The sequence below is a fragment of the Canis lupus genome, chromosome 38 (genome assembly GCF_011100685.1).
Source record: "Canis lupus familiaris isolate Mischka breed German Shepherd chromosome 38, alternate assembly UU_Cfam_GSD_1.0, whole genome shotgun sequence".
Taxonomy (NCBI): domain Eukaryota; kingdom Metazoa; phylum Chordata; class Mammalia; order Carnivora; family Canidae; genus Canis; species Canis lupus.
In genome coordinates, this window is record NC_049259.1 from 6,205,702 (window position 1) to 6,223,080 (window position 17,379).

The 17,379-nt window shown below is 35.1% G+C and overlaps 1 long non-coding RNA gene across 2 annotated transcripts in view; it reads right to left on the bottom strand.

The window, feature by feature from the left end:
• LOC111094538 overlaps window positions 1–17,379 on the bottom strand; it is a 138,491-nt gene that overhangs the window by 85,593 nt on the left and 35,519 nt on the right. For both annotated transcript variants that reach the window (XR_005385632.1, XR_005385631.1), the window contains exons 4-5: window positions 7,748–7,924; window positions 6,236–6,362 (exon numbers count right to left, since the gene is read on the bottom strand). This is a non-coding gene — a long non-coding RNA (uncharacterized LOC111094538). The remainder of the gene's footprint in view (window positions 1–6,235; window positions 6,363–7,747; window positions 7,925–17,379) is intronic.

Here is a 17,379-nt window from a genome sequence, read left to right on the forward strand (position 1 = left end):
ATAAATTCCAGAACTTTTTTGGTTTCATAACTTTTCTTCAATTAATCTTTTCAGCATTTTTAAAGATACATGGTTAATGAAAATTTAGTTAAATTCCATTGTCAAGGCTAATTATCAAGTATAAATTACATAAAATATCAGCATTTACCATCCCCCACAAGAGCTATTGTGTTAAACCAACCTTGGGGAAAAAAAATCAGAAGACAAAACTATAGAAGAACCAATGTCAACTTCAAAAGTTCTAACTATTTCAGTAAAGCTATACCAGGAGGTAATGACTTAACACATTTAGCTACACAAGAGGAGTTTATATATCACTCTGAGAAGCAGGACATTTTTATTTTACTTAAATTCAATTAATAACATCTAATGTATCATTAGTTTCAGAGGTCGAGTTCGGTGATTCATACAACACCCAGTGCTCATTACAGCACATACCTTCCTTAATGCCCATCACCCTGTTATCCCATCCCCTCAGATGAAATGTTATTCTTCTAAGATATTTTTGCTTATTTTCAATTCCAAGTTTTCTTGTGCAAAAAGAAAATTGAAGCAATAGCTATTATTGCTTTTGTTCCATTAGGATAACAACAATTCAATGATGCCAGTCTTACACCAGTATCATCAGATGGGTTTTAAAAATCAGTTAACAAGGAAGGAAAAGACTAAGATTTTTAAGATGGTGAAACTCTCCTGCATCAAACAGCAATAGTGGAAGCATATCATTATACATGTGTCAAAGCCCACAGAACCATACAATCCATAAAGTGAACTTTAATGTAAACTATGAACTACAGTTCATGACAATTATCAATACTGGTACATCAATTTTAACAGATGAATGACATAATATATATTAAAAATCAGTTAACTCTAATCATGGTTCAAAGTCTTCAACCATTTCAAGGAATGTAAGAAAGGCTTTTGGAGATTTCATAAAATAAGAACATTTGAAATTCTGAATGCTATTGAAATTCATTTAAAAAGTTAATGAACACATGTAAAAGTATGTGTTTGTCATACTAATATGAACACAAATTTTAGTAGATATAGCATTATAGTAAAAAACATTCTTACCAAATTGAGAAACTTATGAGTAGGAATGTACTTGAAATAGGCTGCATGACTATATCGTTTATAACTGCGTGTAATAAGGTGAAATAGTCTACCAATCAAGGTAAAAATCTGTACATGTGAAAATGTACAAGTATTTTACTGCATTTAAAGTTCCGTTAGGGCCGGGAAAACTAGGAGCCATAGGCAAAAACTATCTTTCCATCTAATTTTGTAAATAAAATTTTACTGGAACACAGTGTAGTTGATAGAATTGTATCCCTCAAAAAGATATGTTCTAGTCTTAATCCCAAGTACTTATGAATGTGGCCTTCCTTGGAAAGGAGACCTTTATAGTAATCAAGATGAGCTTATAATGAACAAGGAGGAGCACTAATAACTGGTATGTTTATAAGAAGGAAATTTGCACATAGTCCCAGAGATGCAGAGATGGACACACAGGGAGAAAACCATATGACAGAGACAGAGATTGGGTACTTATGCCGCCATAAATCAAGGAATGCCAAATATTGCCAACCACCACCCACCAGAAGCTAGGAGACACATATGGAACATATTCTCCCCTCAAAATCTATAGAAGGAACCAACTTTGCCAACATCTTGACTTTGGATTCGTAGCCTCCAAAATGTGAGGGAGTAAATTTGTTGTTTTAAGCCAACCAATGGGTAGTACTTTGTTACAGGAGTCCCAGGAAACCAGTATGTGCAACCACGCCCTTTGGGTTACTGTTGTCTATGGCCGCTCTCCTGCTACAGTGACAAAGGTGAGTAGTTACACCAGAGATCATCTGGCCCACTTGGTCTTAAATACTCATCTGTCTCTTTACATAAAAAGTTGACTGACTCCTAAGGTAGACAGAGACAGATGTTTTTAATAATTCCTGTGTTAAATACAAAAATATATTCAGGGCAGCACATGCTTCCTCTTTTGTTGGCCATCAACTACGTTTTAGTAGTAATTATAACATTTGACATACAAATTAGTTTAAAGAACCAATTTGTTTAAGTTATATGTCCAACAGTGACTTTCTTTTTTTCTAATCAGCCCTCTAAATGTCATTTACATTTTCTTTACATCACCTGGAAATATTTAATCGAAGTACTAGTAAATGGAGCATCAAGATATTTTGGCTTTTTAAGTTTTTAGTTAATTGTAATTATTGAAAACAAATCTTACATTAAGAATTTAATTGGCCCAATGCAACTGAGGTAGGACTGAAAAAATGATGAGAACTGAATAGGGGACAGGACTTAATTTAGGAATTTATGAATTGTGCTTTATATTATTTTACACTGTGGGAGGAATCTTTCAATGGAAATCCCAATTTTAATTTTAAATTTCTGATTTCTGAACCTACAGAAAAATTAGACTCAAAATTCTGCAACAATCTATGAAGCCTATTATCCTTAATATGCAACTCAATTTTATAAGAAAACTAAGAATAAAGCAGTTTGGGGAGGAAATTTTTTTAGAAGTCACACCACTGATCTATTAGATACAGATTCATTTAAGATACCAAGATTATCCTCCTTATATTAGTTTTAATATTTAGATTATGAACATGAAGTCTTTTTTGTTTTAATGTACATAGATTTAGAATTTTAAGGACCTTATTCTTGATAAATTTTTGGATAGAGCTATAGTATAGTCCTACCAACTTAATTTTTCATCAAAAAATTAAGATGTTCCTCTCACGGGATTTTTCTTATTTTAGGGCCTCATCTCACTCTCAAAATATCTCAGTTTGGTTATTAATTATGTAGTCACCCTCTGTACAGTGGGTGTCTCTTTCTTCACCTGTAAAATGAAGTTAAATTATATGGCTCCTCAGCTTCCTTCCAGGTCTTCCAATTTCTTTGATGCTAAACCAACCCTCTTCACTTGACAGATGAAAAAAAACTAAAGCCCAGAGTAGGGGATAGAGAGGATTTTCCTTAAGCCAAAGAATATGGAGAAGAGACTAAAGCCTAAGCACCTGGACTTTCAAGACTTGGACCATTTTTGCCACACCAGATTGTATGCACAAAACCTCTAAGGAGCTTTCCATCTAAGGCCACCTATAATTACAAACCAGACTTGATTCTAGGAATTTTGAGTATTTCCACCTGATTATTTTAAGTCTCAGCATTATCATAGAAAGTCATTTTTCGTGTTTCAGCTATTCTGAAGATTTTAAAGAATTAAACAAACGTTGTTCATCACACCAAGCTTCAAAACCTATCATGCGTTACTTCTTGACTTGGATGCTCCATATTTTAAGGGAAATGTTTGAACAATGTATTCAGCTAAATCATCTGACAGAGAGGTCAACACTTCCTGTCTAGGATACTAAACACATAATTAGAGACACATTTATCTCAACAAGCCTAGCCTTAGTGGATCCTACAGATGAACTAATTTAAATCATTTCTAACATGAAAAATTATCAGGCTTATGTCTTCTTTCTGCTCGATCTAACCTTGCATTTCAAGAAATGAACAATGAGTGAGTTTAATCAAAGAACACTTATTAAACTCTAGGTGAAGCCTTTTTCAGGGAAAATTAATATTTAAATAGAAACACACTGTCATTCTGGAAGAATTATTTTAAGTCTGCCACGCTGGTACAATAAAATTAGTCCAGCTGAGTAAACTTGAATTCTAAAAAAATATATATATACAGGAATTCACAAAGAACTAAGAGAAACGGCATAATAAAATTTAAAGAGAAAGTATCCACATCTCTATTTAGAAGCTACATTTTTTGCACTTACTCCTATGTTACCCCTATATGCTGGTTATCTTTTGTTGTAAAATGAACTGTTACAGAAATTAGTGACTTCGTCTTTTAATTAGAGCTGATTGTCCTGTGGGTCAAGAATTCAAGCAGAGCTCAGATCAGGTATTCTGTTCCATGTGACACCTACAGAGGTTACTCAACAGCATTCAGCTAGGTGATGGGCTGATCAAAGAGTGCAAGATGGCCTCACTCCCATGTCTGGCACCTTGACACAGCCTGGCTCAGTTTGGACTGTTCACCTGAACACCTCTGTGTTCTCTCCAGTACTGAAGGTCTCAGAGTCCTCAACTTAGGACTTATGCTGTGGCTCAGGGTTTCTAGAGACAGTTTTCCAAGAAGCCCAAGTAAAACTTGCAAGGTTTTTTTATGATTTAGCCTCAGAAGTCCCAGTGCATCACTTGTGCCATATTCTGGTCAAACAAGTCACTAAGGCCAGCCCAGATCCATGGGGGAGAGGAATTGGGAGTCTTGAGATTAGTAAAAACAAATAATTTGTATGCATCTTTAATTTCCTCTACCTACCTTATTCCCCTAAAGGATTTTTAATAATTTACACACACAAAAACATTAAGTGATAAATATATTTAAAGACTTTTTTTAAAAAACTAGGTACTTAGACAATATATTCTGGCCCCTGCCTATCTTTCTGACTTTTCTGGTTTAGGTCATAGATTAGGACCTCCCATATAACAATGCATACAAGTGGTGACAGCAAGCATTCTAGTCTCATTCTTCATTTCAGAGAAAATGTATTTGACACTGTACCTCCAGCTATCATTCCTGCTACAGGATTATCTTATTCAAACATGATTAACAGATAGTATCATATTCTTAATTCCCTTCACCTATTTCACTCATCTACCCAACCACTTCCTCTCTGGCAAACACCAGTTTGTTCTCTATATTTAAAAAGGGAATTTGTTTCTCAAATTCCATGCATGAGTGAAATTATATGGTATTTGTCTCTGACTTATTTCATTTAATGTTACACCCTCTAGCTCTCCCCATGTTGCAAATAGCAAGATGTTGTTCTTTACTGCTGAGTAATATTCCATTATTGATGTGCCACATCTTCTTTACTTACTCATCTATTAATGGACACTTGGGTTGCTTTCTGCTCTTGGCTATTGTAAATAGGCTGCAATAAATATTGGGATGCACATATATTTTAATGTTTTTGTCCTTTTTGGATAAATACCTTGTAGTGAAATTACTGGATGATATGGTAATTCTAATTTGAGGAACCTCCATTTTAATTTCTACAGTGGCTGTACCAGCTTGCCTTCTCATCAACAATGTACAAGAATTTTTTCTCCATATCTGGTATTTCTTGTGGTTTTGATTTTAGCCATCCTGACAGGTGGGAGGTGATCACAGGGTGATTTCTATTTGCATCTCCCTGATTATTAGAGATATTGAGCATCTTCTCATGCATTTGATCCACTGTAGAATTTTTGTAGGTAGTCATCAGATTAAGGAAGTTTACTTCTATTCCTGGTTTGTTAAACTTTTTACTCTGGATGAATACTGAAGTATGACAAATTCTTTTCCTATTTCTATTGGGATTATAGGATTTTTGTCATTTATTCTTTGAACACGATGCTTTACACTGACTCTGTTTCTAATACCAAGTGAATACTGAATTCCTAAAATAAATCCAACTTGGTCATGATCTCTTTTCGTGTCCTCTTAAAAAAGTATTTTGATTCAAGTTCTAAATTTAAGTTAGGTATTTTGCATCTGTGTTCATGAAGGCCTGCAGTTTTCTATTTTATGACCTCTATGTCAGATTTTAGTTAGAGATTATTTGGCTCTGGGGAGTGGGGGGAATGAAGGAACGACAGTTGGGTTTATTACTCTTCCTTTTCCCATTCCTTCTTTTCCCTTCCCTTCCAGTTGTGAACAATCCAGTGCTAAAGCCATCAGGTGGAGAACAAGGAAAATATTCAAGGCAGTTGGGGGAAAAAAAAAAAAAAAGATGCCAGAGTCCTAGCAAAGTGAAAAGGGCATCCACACAGTGAGATATCCAGCACAAGGGGTCAGACTAAGCAAAGTGAGGCGGTGATCTGAGGAGGATAGTTTATTAAATTTCAACCTTTCTTTTCTATTGGACAGGCACTTAAGACTATAAATACTATAAAGACTATAAAGACTCTTTTAGTGGCATCCCACACACACACAGGAAGGTATATACCTATTTTCTTCCTGACTTTAGTTCTAAGTATAGTCTAGTTTCCATTACAATTTCTTCAATTTATGAATTGTTTAGAAAGGTGTTTTTTTTTTAGTTTCCATATATGTGGGAACTTGATTAATTATGACATAAACTAAGCTGCTATAACATAACCTAAAAATAAGCTTTAAAAAAAAAATGAAGCATACTTCTTTCAGAGGCAGGTGAGCAAGCCAGATTGAACGGAATGTGATGTTCAACGAGTCTGTCCATTTTGTTGCTCTCCTAGGATGCTGCTCTCCTTAGCAGAGCAAAGTCGCCTCACCAACACTCCATCTACATTCCATCCCATGGACAAGACAAAGAAAAAAAAAAAAGTTAAAAGCCATTTTCTTTCTAAAACAAGTCACCAGGAAGTTACACCAAGTGCCTCCACCTGAAAAAGATCTCCAGACCTAGTTGCAAAGCAGGTAGAACTACCATGTTTCTAGCTAAATACTGAGTTCTACTCCTAAAGTAAGAAGAGGGAATGGATACTGAGAAATAATTAGCATTCTCTACCATGGGAGTTTTTAGTTACCTTTATGTTAGCCATTTTTAATTAATTGAACTGTGGTAAGAGTGTGGTCTCTATAAGCTCAATCATTTGAAATATAGTGATGGCACAAGGCCTCCTAAAGGGTCATTTTACATAAGTGTTTCCTACATGCTTGACAAGTACACATATTCGATTGTTTTGTGCAGTGTTCCTCCATATGTCTACTAGGATCAATACTGCTAATTGCATCGTTCAAGTCTCTTATATCCTGATGTCTTGTCTGCTTAACAATTACAGAAACAGTTGTATTGAGTCTCCCATCGTCCTCAAAGTCATTTGCTTTGTGCTTGTCAGTTTTTGCTTTTCATATTTTTAAAGCTATTACTATATACATTGTTTGATCTATGAATGTTAATCATTCATCAATATGGAATATGATCCACTATCTCTAACAATATTTGTTTGAAAGACTGTTATATTTGAATAACTACACCAGCTTTTTTTTTTTTTAAGTTACTTTCTCCATTCCTTTCACTTCAAACCCTTTTGGTACACCAATGTTTTAGTTTCATCCACAAGAGCTCTACTGGGGTTATTTTTAGTCTAATTTTTGTCCTTTACATTAGGAATTATACATATGGCTATTACTAATGTATGGATTCATTTCTAACACTCTGCTTTTTATTTGCTCTGCCTTTCTGTTCTATTTTCTTCATTTCCTATTATCATTTGAGTTCTGCCCTTCATTTCATTTTTCTATTAATTTTTATTGTTTCTGTTCTCTCAGACCTGCCCTAAAATAATTCGGTAAACACAGGTAAGTTTTACAAATTTAGAATTAGTATTTTTATTCCTTCTGCTACGTGGTCTGCCAACCTTTAAATGTTTTAACTGTTAGCTCTGGTCTACCACTTTATCCAATAGCTTATTTCTGTCCATATTCTATCTTGTTTTTAAAACTCACAAAAATCAGACACTTTTCTTTAACAGCATTTGTTTCTATTTACCATTCACAGATTTCTTTCCTAGCCATTCCTTTTTGCCTTCCTGGTGCTTGCTTCTGTAATAATTATTATGTTGCTTTCTAAGCTACAGGTTTTATATATGTGAAAAACTGGTATAGACACCCAATTTTATTTCTTTAAAATAGTTTGCCCTTGTTCCTGAAAGGTGGTTTACTTACTGGCATATCTTCTTTTTCTCTTCTATTAGGTCTTTGAAGGTATTTTTGTACTCTGGAACAGCAATGCAAATCAAAACCAAGTCTGCAATCTATCGTCCCTTAATCCTCCCTTTGCCTGCTCTGAAGTTTTTCTACTGTTCTCCTTTGTTCCTCTTGGATTTCTATTAATAAAACTTTCTAAAAAAAAAAAAAAGAGATTAAGAGAAGTTAGTTTATTTCCCATTGCTTTGTCTCTCTCTGCTGTTAATTCTGTTTGTGGTCATTCTTTCTTCAACTGTGTCTGAACAGTTTAAACTATCCAATAAAATTTCACTTCCATTACTGAAGTTCCTCTATAAACTCTATATGGCTATTTTACCATCTCATTGGTTATTTTTTGATAGTTTATTTTTCTTTGATCTTAAATATATCTTTTTTGTTTCTTTAAACATTAGACATTCACAGTTTTTATTGTACATATACAAATTGTTTTACCTGCAAACTTTGATATTGCATAGTTTCCTGTTTGGGCTAATTTTGTGATACTTTCTATCTCCTTTTGTCTCTTAATTGATAAGCTCATCTTATTTGCAAAATTATCACTGAATATTCTTGAGGTTTGGGTTTAAAGTGCATTCTTCAAGAAACGTCTTTGTTTTTCCCCATGCATTTTAAGGTATAACCAACCTGGGTTTTTTTTTGGGGGGGGGGGGTTGTTTTGTTTTGTTTGAAAGATTTGAGAGAGAGAGAGCACGTGCACAAGAGTGAGGGCAAATGAGCAGGGGGAGGGGCAGAGGGAGAAACAGACTCCATGCTAAGCAGGGAGCCCAGTGTGGGGCTTGATTCCTAGATCCTGGGATCAAGATCTGAGCAAAAGGCAGACACTTAACCAACTGAGCCACCCAGGTGCCCCAACAGGCCTGTTTCAAGACCATTTTTCATGAATAATCCCACATGTCTGCAGAGTTCAGACTTTCTGAAATAAGAACACTGGTGAACTTTATCAAAAGAGAACAGAGTATCAAACATGTCTTGGAAGCTTCAGACACTGTATTGCTCCAGAAAGATCTAGAGATTTATCTTCTAAATGCTTATATTTCACAATAAGGGTCTCCCTTTCCCTCTACCCCCTCCTCTTTCCCCACCTCAGAAAAGAAGGGATAATGTGCCAGCCATCCTATAGAGCTTCAAGTCTCCAGATTTTGAGGTTCCTCTCCAGTATCACAGGGCAATACCACAATACTATCATGTTGCCCTGTGAAGACTGTAGCTTAGAAAATCAGTGCTAAGATGCTTTGTTAATAATCTGTTTTCTGATCCAGAGTCCTTATGTTTCCTTTCAGAGTATCTATATATAAAATTCTAGTCTTACATATAATTCATAAATGATCAAGAATCAGCAGATACCCTTGGTGCAATCATCTTTCACAGCTTCCTCCCCTCTCTGGTTTTTGCTTTCTCACCATACATGGCCTTTAAGAATTTGCCTTACGTTTCTTCTAGTGTTGCATGTGGGTATGTGTGTGTATAAATAGAAGCTTTGTTCCTTATTTTGCCTTTTATCATTCGATCATGTCATTATTTAATGCTTTTAACCATAAATTTGACATTTATTATTTGCATTATCAATTCTGACATCTTTTGGTTTGAAAATGCCCAGCATTCTTTCCCTACTTACTGTTAAACTAAACTACCAATTTTCTTGGGGAAGGGGGATGTGAACAGCACAGACTTGAGCTATGTTTTACAACTGAAACTCATGGGAAAATTTGATCCATTCACATGTACTGTCATATGAAAGATACTTATTTTATGGTTCTGCTTTTAGGCTTAATTTAATAGTTCATCTTTTTCCTCCTTTTTTTTTCTGGTTTGATCAAACTGTTCATCATTCTAGCCTCTCCCCTTTCTATGGAAATTCTGACTTCATTTTGGTGACTACTGACTGTCCACATGCATCATATACATCTAACTCCATAATTTCCATAATTACTTGAGAAAAGACACCATCTCCTTCCCCATGATGCAATGTATCCTACACTGTAACCACACCAGGTCTACTCTTGCTCTCCTTCCTTCCCTACTTTAAATGATTCCTTTCTTTCCTTCACTTTCTCTTCTCTCAAGTACTTTGCAATTCTTTTATTTCCTGCCCTCACTGCCACACACTAGATTTTAGAGGTGGTTTATATGTATTGAAAATTTCCCTTAGAGTGTCTAATCCAGTAATATTTTTAAGCATTCTCCTCATCCATTTATGTTTACAAACAAAACTACACACACATGTACACACATAAGTAGATACATAAGCACTGCTCACTATTCTTTCATCTTTCTTCAGTTTGAGGCCTATGGATACATTTATTGTTTGATCAAACTCTTCATTATTTTCCTCAGACACAATATATAGGTGATAAATTAATGATAGCCATTAATGCTTTTTCATAAATATTCAGATTCTCTTCCTCCCAGACACATCATAGAATTACACTTCCCTGCTCCCGTTGAAGTAGGTCATGTGGAACATGACACACTTTAGTCAAGGAAATGTAATAGGGAGTGATAGGAAAGGAATGATCCCATAAAAAAACATTACTACAGTAATCATGAATATATTCATTAAAACAGATCAGAGTCCGTTTGCAGACCGTCATGTTAACCTATGCAGAATGTATAGCAAGAATATGAAATAAGCTTTTGTGTTAACTCAGATTTGGAGACTGGTAGCACAGCATAGATAAGACTGTCCTGACTGATACATACACTCTGACATCTTTCAAAGGCTTCCTTTTTCCTTAACATGTGCCTGATTCCTTGGCTGAATAAATTTGTTGATACAGTTCTTTACTCTGTCATTTGTAAACGTTGTTCTGTGTTTTTCTGACTTTTGATGTTATAAGAAGTATAGCTCAGTCTGGTTCTTTGTAAGATAGCTATTCTGTCTGGGGGAGTTTTATTCTCATTTTAATTAATGCCTGTTTTATTTCTATCTTCTGGTATTCCTGATCCAGGTTACAACTTCTGTAGCTGTTTTTCACTTCTTTTATCTTTTCCCTTATGGTCCTCATCATTTCATTTTTGCTGTGCTTTAATGTGTTTCTTGAAATTTTCCCAGGTCATTCAAGCTATAACAATAGTCTACTAATAATGCTGATGGAAAAATCATGGCTTTAGATCCAAATAGTGTTTGTCCCCACTGTATTTGAATCTTAAGTGCTTAATTCAAATTTTAATCATGTCCTTCAGGAAGTGGTAACATTGGCCATCTGACTGTTCAGCTTATTTCTCTGGCTTCTGAGCCTCCCTTAGATGACTTTTTTAAAGATTTATTTTTTTTATTCGAGAGAGTGAGTGAACATGCACACGTGTGCCTGAACATGTGCAAACCCAAGAGGGGGAGGGGCAGAGGGAGAGGGAGGGACAATCTCAAGTAGACTCTCTGCTGAACATGGAACCCAACATGGGGCTCAATCTCACAACCCTGAGATCATGACCTGAGCTGAAATCAAGTCAGATGCTTAATTGACTAAGCCACTCAGGAGCCCTAGATGACTATCTTCAATGGCTCATTGACACCTTTTTTTTTTTTTTGAAGTATATTAAAAAGCAGAAAGCCTGCTGGCAGAAGGTAAAAGACTCTACTCCCTTGGACTTGAGGCATAAAACTATGCTGTTTTCCACTCAAGAGTCTTTCATGTTCTCTGTGGTCTCCTACACTCAGGTCTCAGAGGCAGGAAAGATAGCCCATTCCTTAATCTTCCCTCACCTCTTAAAGGTCAGAAAAACCATGAAATTCCAAGTTCTCCATATGCAATGCTTTATAACTCCAAGAATAAGCTTAGTCCACTGGAAAGGAAATTCTGCACAAGTATTCCAAGAATCCAAGTTGTAACTAAACCCAGTTAACCCAGAGGTCACAGCAGCCATCAGGATCAAAATATGTATGAAGTTTACAGTTGGAAGATACAAGGATCAGAACCAATTGATCATCCTTTTCCCAGTGTATTTGATTTCTTCTTTCTCATTCAAGTCTCTGATCGGAAGTCAATGCCTTCAAAGAGGTACTCTCTAAACTATTCAGTCTACAGCAGCTACCCCCACTTTTCAACTGCTATATGATCAGCCCTAATTTAACTGCTTCAGAATACTTAATACTCAAATTATCTCACTGACCTGTGATTGTGTGTTTACTAGAATGTATATACTATAAAAGGTGCATTTGTCTGTTCAATGCCTGAAACCCTATAATGCTCTAAAAATATTTACTAAGAAGGGGAATCTGGGTAATTCAGTCAGTAAGCGTCACTCTTGATTTTGACTCAGGTCATGATTTCAGGCCTGTGAGATTGAGCCCTGCATTAGGCTCTGCACTCTGAGGGAATCTGCTTGAGACGCTCTCCTTCTCCCTCTCCCCCTGCTTGCTCACTCTCTAAAATAAGTAAGTTTTTTAAAAAAAATATTTATGGAGAAGACTGAGTTTTCCTCTTTCATACTTTCCACCCACCTGGCCCTAAAAACCTAGATTAGTAAAATGCTATTAACTAGAAGCTTACATAGTAATTAAGCTTTCCCTTAGAGTATAAGCTTAGATATTTCAAGAATTCTCATGTAACACCTCTTTTTCAAATGACCAATTTAGATTTAATCATGTATATTTAGCCAGAGTCCTTGTTATGCTTTCTTCTCTTCCTCATTTCCTCTATCTTGAAAAGCTCTTCTAAGTTGTCATTTGACTAAATTACAACTCCATGTATTTTCTTTAGATAGGATTCATGATCCATCTAAATCTTCATGTGTCAAAAAGTTCCCTCATTTACACTTTTAGAGGAATGCTAGCTAGCTTAGGTGTATAAAGTTTCTTGAATTCCAGGCCTCTCAACAGTCTGTAGGTGTTTTTTCCTCATCATTGATAAAGCAAAGCCCAATGCTAGAATTATCATATTTTCTCTGTAAGTAATAGTTTTTTCTTTAGAAGACTGTAACTGTTTCTCTTTAGCCTTGGAATTCAGAAATGTCACTTATAATTGACTCATTATAAATATGAAAGCACTGCTATGAGAAGTAAATATACTAGCTTTATGGGGTTAGCATCTAAGGGCATCAAACAAGTGCCCTGTGGAAGAGAGATGCTGGGTAAGCCAGGAAGCTAAGTAAGGAGAGTTTGCTGAAGGTGGTCCCATTCTAACAGTGATTCTGATTCACTGAGGTGAGAGGGGGAATCAGCACTATCTCCTGAAAGTTCTTAGTCTCTGAAATTCACCAAGTAGTAGTACAGCTCAGAAGGAACAGTTTACCTATATTGCTGAATTAGCCACAGCAGCTCCAAAGATACTTGGTTAGGGTGCAAAACTAGTTCAAGGATAAAAAACATTTAAACTGTAGTAAGAAGGGAATACAAAAAAAATCCAGTAAAAACAATATCTAAAGCCATTTCCTAGCTACTGCTTTCAGTTTAATTACCTTAAATCATAAAGAACATGACAAATGAAACATTTTTCCTAACCAGCAATAAAAACTATGAGAGTATTGTGTTGAGCATTATAAACACATACTAGAAATACAGCTACTTGAAAAATAAATATAAAAAGACAAAGTAGATAAATAAAAAAATAGAAAAATATAGAAAACTAATTTCTTCCAGTTAATAATGGTCCTCTCGGTGAGTTTAAATCAACTTATGCCTTTGAGAACCGAAATTTTTATATAAATGATTGCTTGTACTCAACATAGAACAAGATTAAAAGTAAGTAATTAGAGTGTTTTAAAGAGCTATATGCTACAGCAACAATTTTTATCAAAATGCTTCAATATATAGTAAGGTCAGAACATAGTCATTTTCCTGAGCATCATGATGAAACAAACTATAACCTCAAATCTCATTGACATATACACATTTTAATTACAGCATATTTTCTCATTACCTTGATTCCCAGAGAAATTCCCTAAGAGTTCACCAAAATCATCTAAGTATGCTCATTTCCATTGTCTCCATGTTCCCAGTATAGGTCACTAAACTCTCTGCAATCTAACACTTTTGGCTTTTGCCACTTGTATTAAAAAAGGAGAACATTCCAACTCTATGCAAGTATTAATAGGTTTCATCCTCCATTTCTCAAGCATTTTAGTGGCCTGTTTTGACATTCTTATAATAAATGCACTTTTTAAAAAATGTATTAGCTGTGACTCAACCACAGTGACTTTATTAAAACCATTACCAAACCAATATTATTATGAGGGAAAAGAAAAAAAAAATGTTTGAAATCAAACTCTCAGCAGTGTTATGCCTGGCTTTAAGGTATGCTAAAAGTGAAAAGAAACCAAGTTCTCCTTATTAACGGGGAGGATCCAAGGTGGGATTAGAAAAACAACTAGCTGATTTATTTGCTACTCCCATCCCTGCCTCACATCTCCTTCAAAGATTTCCAAGTTCTTTTGCCCCTGACAGATTTAGACACAGACAAGTCCCAAATAAATTAGCAGAGAACCCACACAATAAAAGAGCTGAGAGGTACAACAGCAGGTGCAATTCATGCCCCTATTCCAGACTCTTTTGCATTTAGAAGATAAAAGCAAACTACTAGAAGCTTTTAAGAACTACCTGCCAGGTAACCATGATACACATGTATAAACAGGGTCAATCTCAATAATCATTTACTCAAGTGCAATGTGGCTGCCAAATTCTTCCCTCCCAGGAAATACTTTGTGAGTACCAGATAATGAATTGTTTAGAAAAATAGTCTCTAACGAGCCTACGATATAAGTCATTAGTTTTTAGGTTCTCCTCTTCCTAGATAAGAGACTCACTGAGAAATTTTGACGTTAAAAATTCCATGCTCCAGAAGGCCAGGGAGGAAGATCTCAAATGATGAACCCTGGTTATCTTACCATAAAGGAGGACCTGAGGTGGGGGATGGGGAAGGCTTCTGTAAAGTAATATAAAAGGCTTCTTAGATTTCTGTTTCCAACATTAGGACAAACTATATACCCTGAAAAACCCACCTAACTGAAATAGCTAAAAGGCTGAATAAAATATTTAAAACACGTTTTGTAAAAAGCATTGCTGAGCTGGCAAAAAAGGGTGAAAATCTTCGGGTGCCAAAAATAAAATATAACTGAGAGATGAATATCAAAGCTACTTTCCACAACAAAGGCTCTGCTAAGCTCTGGACCCTACAGCTTCCTGCTGATAGCTACATAGGGCACCACAAGGAAAATTTCAAGCTCATCCAAAGTGGCTAACTTCACAGAACTGTCTGGACAAATTAAATCCCAAAGGTCACTCATCCCTCATCCTAAGGTCACAAAAATTAATGAAAGTGGGTATAAACTGTTCTCTATTGCTGGCTATAACAAGTTACCATAAATCTAGTTGCTTACAAGACTGAATCTATAAATATTACCTTATATGGCAGAGGCGATTTTGCAGATAGAAATATATTAAGTTGATTAAGATGGAAAGATTCTCCTAGATTATGAAGGTGGACCCAATGTAAATATGAAGGTGGGTCCAATGTAAATACACGCTGTCTATAAGAGGGACACAAATTTAATATTTTGTAAGTATGGCAGTCTCAAAATGTAAAGTTCAGGGGGTTTCTGAGGGTTCAAAAGAGAAGAACAGATTTCCTTGCCTTTTCCAACTTCTGGAGACCTACTGTAATTCCTGGCTCATTATTTCTTCATATCACCCCAACCTTCCGTTTTCATCATCTTATCTTCTGTCTTCTAGCTCTGACTCCTCCTGTGTCCCTCTTATAGATAGCCTGTATTTACATCGGGCCCACCTTCATATTTACATTGGGTCCACCTTCATAATCTAGGAGAATCTTTCCATCAGTCAACTTAATATATTTCTATCTGCAAAGTCACCTCTGCCATACAAGGTAATATTTATAAATCTCAGGGATGAAGACATGGACATTTTGAGGGATGGGTTATTCAGTCTACTACAAAGTACCTGAGATAAATTTGCAATTTCATTGAATAAAAATCTCCTCTGTGGTTTACTGGTGTTCACATCAGTCTGCAGCTTAATTTCACTATTTGTGTAGCCCAAAACATCAGTTCAGTTGGTCCTAAGTATATAGTGGCTACAGTGGACTAGCAGTTTCAAATGCATATCCTCTCTGGAGTCCTGAACTCACTCCCTGGCTCAGACCATTACTCTAGGAAGCATCTGAAAAAATAAGCAGCTCACAGACAAAAGTCACAATATCAGAAATCAAGTACCAGAAATCAAAGTCTACAGAAACAACTTTCAGCAGTCAGTTGAGGAAAAAAAAAAAAAAAAAAAAAAAAAAAAAAAACCCCTCAGATTATTTAATCATATTGAATGTTAAATGCATTAAAATTTAGAATTTTAGAACTATGGGAAAGGAATAAGACCATAAAGCATATCCAAGCAAATTTTTAAAGAGCCAAAATAGAACTCTAGAAATAAATATAATTTAGGGGCACCTGGGTGGCTCAGTCAATTAAGCATCTAAATATTTTGGCTCAGGTCATAATCTCAGCATGATGGGATCAACCCCTGAGTGATCTCTCCATTTTAGAACTCAATGTATAGATTATTTTAGCAAATTAAACAAGAAAAATAATAAACCATAAAAATAATATAAAAATAAATATAATAAACTATAAAAAAATCTGAAGAGATTACACAGAAAAATAACTCAAAGAAAATACAAAGGGGTTAAGAGACAGAATGAATAAGCTAATAAGTTCATTTAAATGGAGTTTAAGAAAGAGTAAATAGATTTGAAAAGAGTTAACATATAAACAGGTTGCCTAAGGGTTTTCTACAACTCAATATGAATGCTCTAGTTAAAAAAAAAAAAATGAATGCTCTAGTTAATAATAAATGCCAAGACAATTAAAAGGAAATCTTTAGATATACAACAGTAAAACTGAAGAGCACTAGAAAATAAAGGGTCTTAAAAGTGGGGAAAAAAAATGATCTTCCAAGTAGTGGCTGTTAGAGTGATAGCAGACTTCTTCAAAGTAAGTGATAAAGCAGTAAAATTATATCTTAATGTGCTAAGAAAGTACTAACCTGGAATTCTATGACCAATGAAATTAAACTTCAGTAAGAACCAAAATAAACATTCCAGTAAAAACAGTTTATCACCATTAGACTCTTACAGAAGAGTAAGAAATCAAAACCACATAAGATGGTATTAAATCATAATTAACCACAATAAATATAAGTGGATTTGGCTCTCTACTTGAAGGACAAAGATTGTTATTGCATTAAAAATGAAATCCAGCTACAGATGATATTGAAACTATTTAACAATTGGTATAATACAGGAACTAACCAGTCCAAACAGATTTGCCAACAAATCAGAGCTTTGGTCCTAATGATTATGCCCATATGGGATCATACTGACCAAATATCAGCCCTGAGTTCAGCCATACACTTTTTTTCATAAGTCACCTCTAAAACATACAGACACATAAATGTTGAAGATTTAAGAATGAAGATATACTAAGTACCAAAAGGAAGTTGATAAGGGATGTTAACAGGATAGATTAAGACAAAAAAAAAAAAGAAAGAAAAGCATTGCCAGAGCTAGATAATCACTATATAATCACACCGAAATTAAGAATGTGTTGGCACTGCTGCTTTTTCATTTCTTGTTCTTCACTGCAGC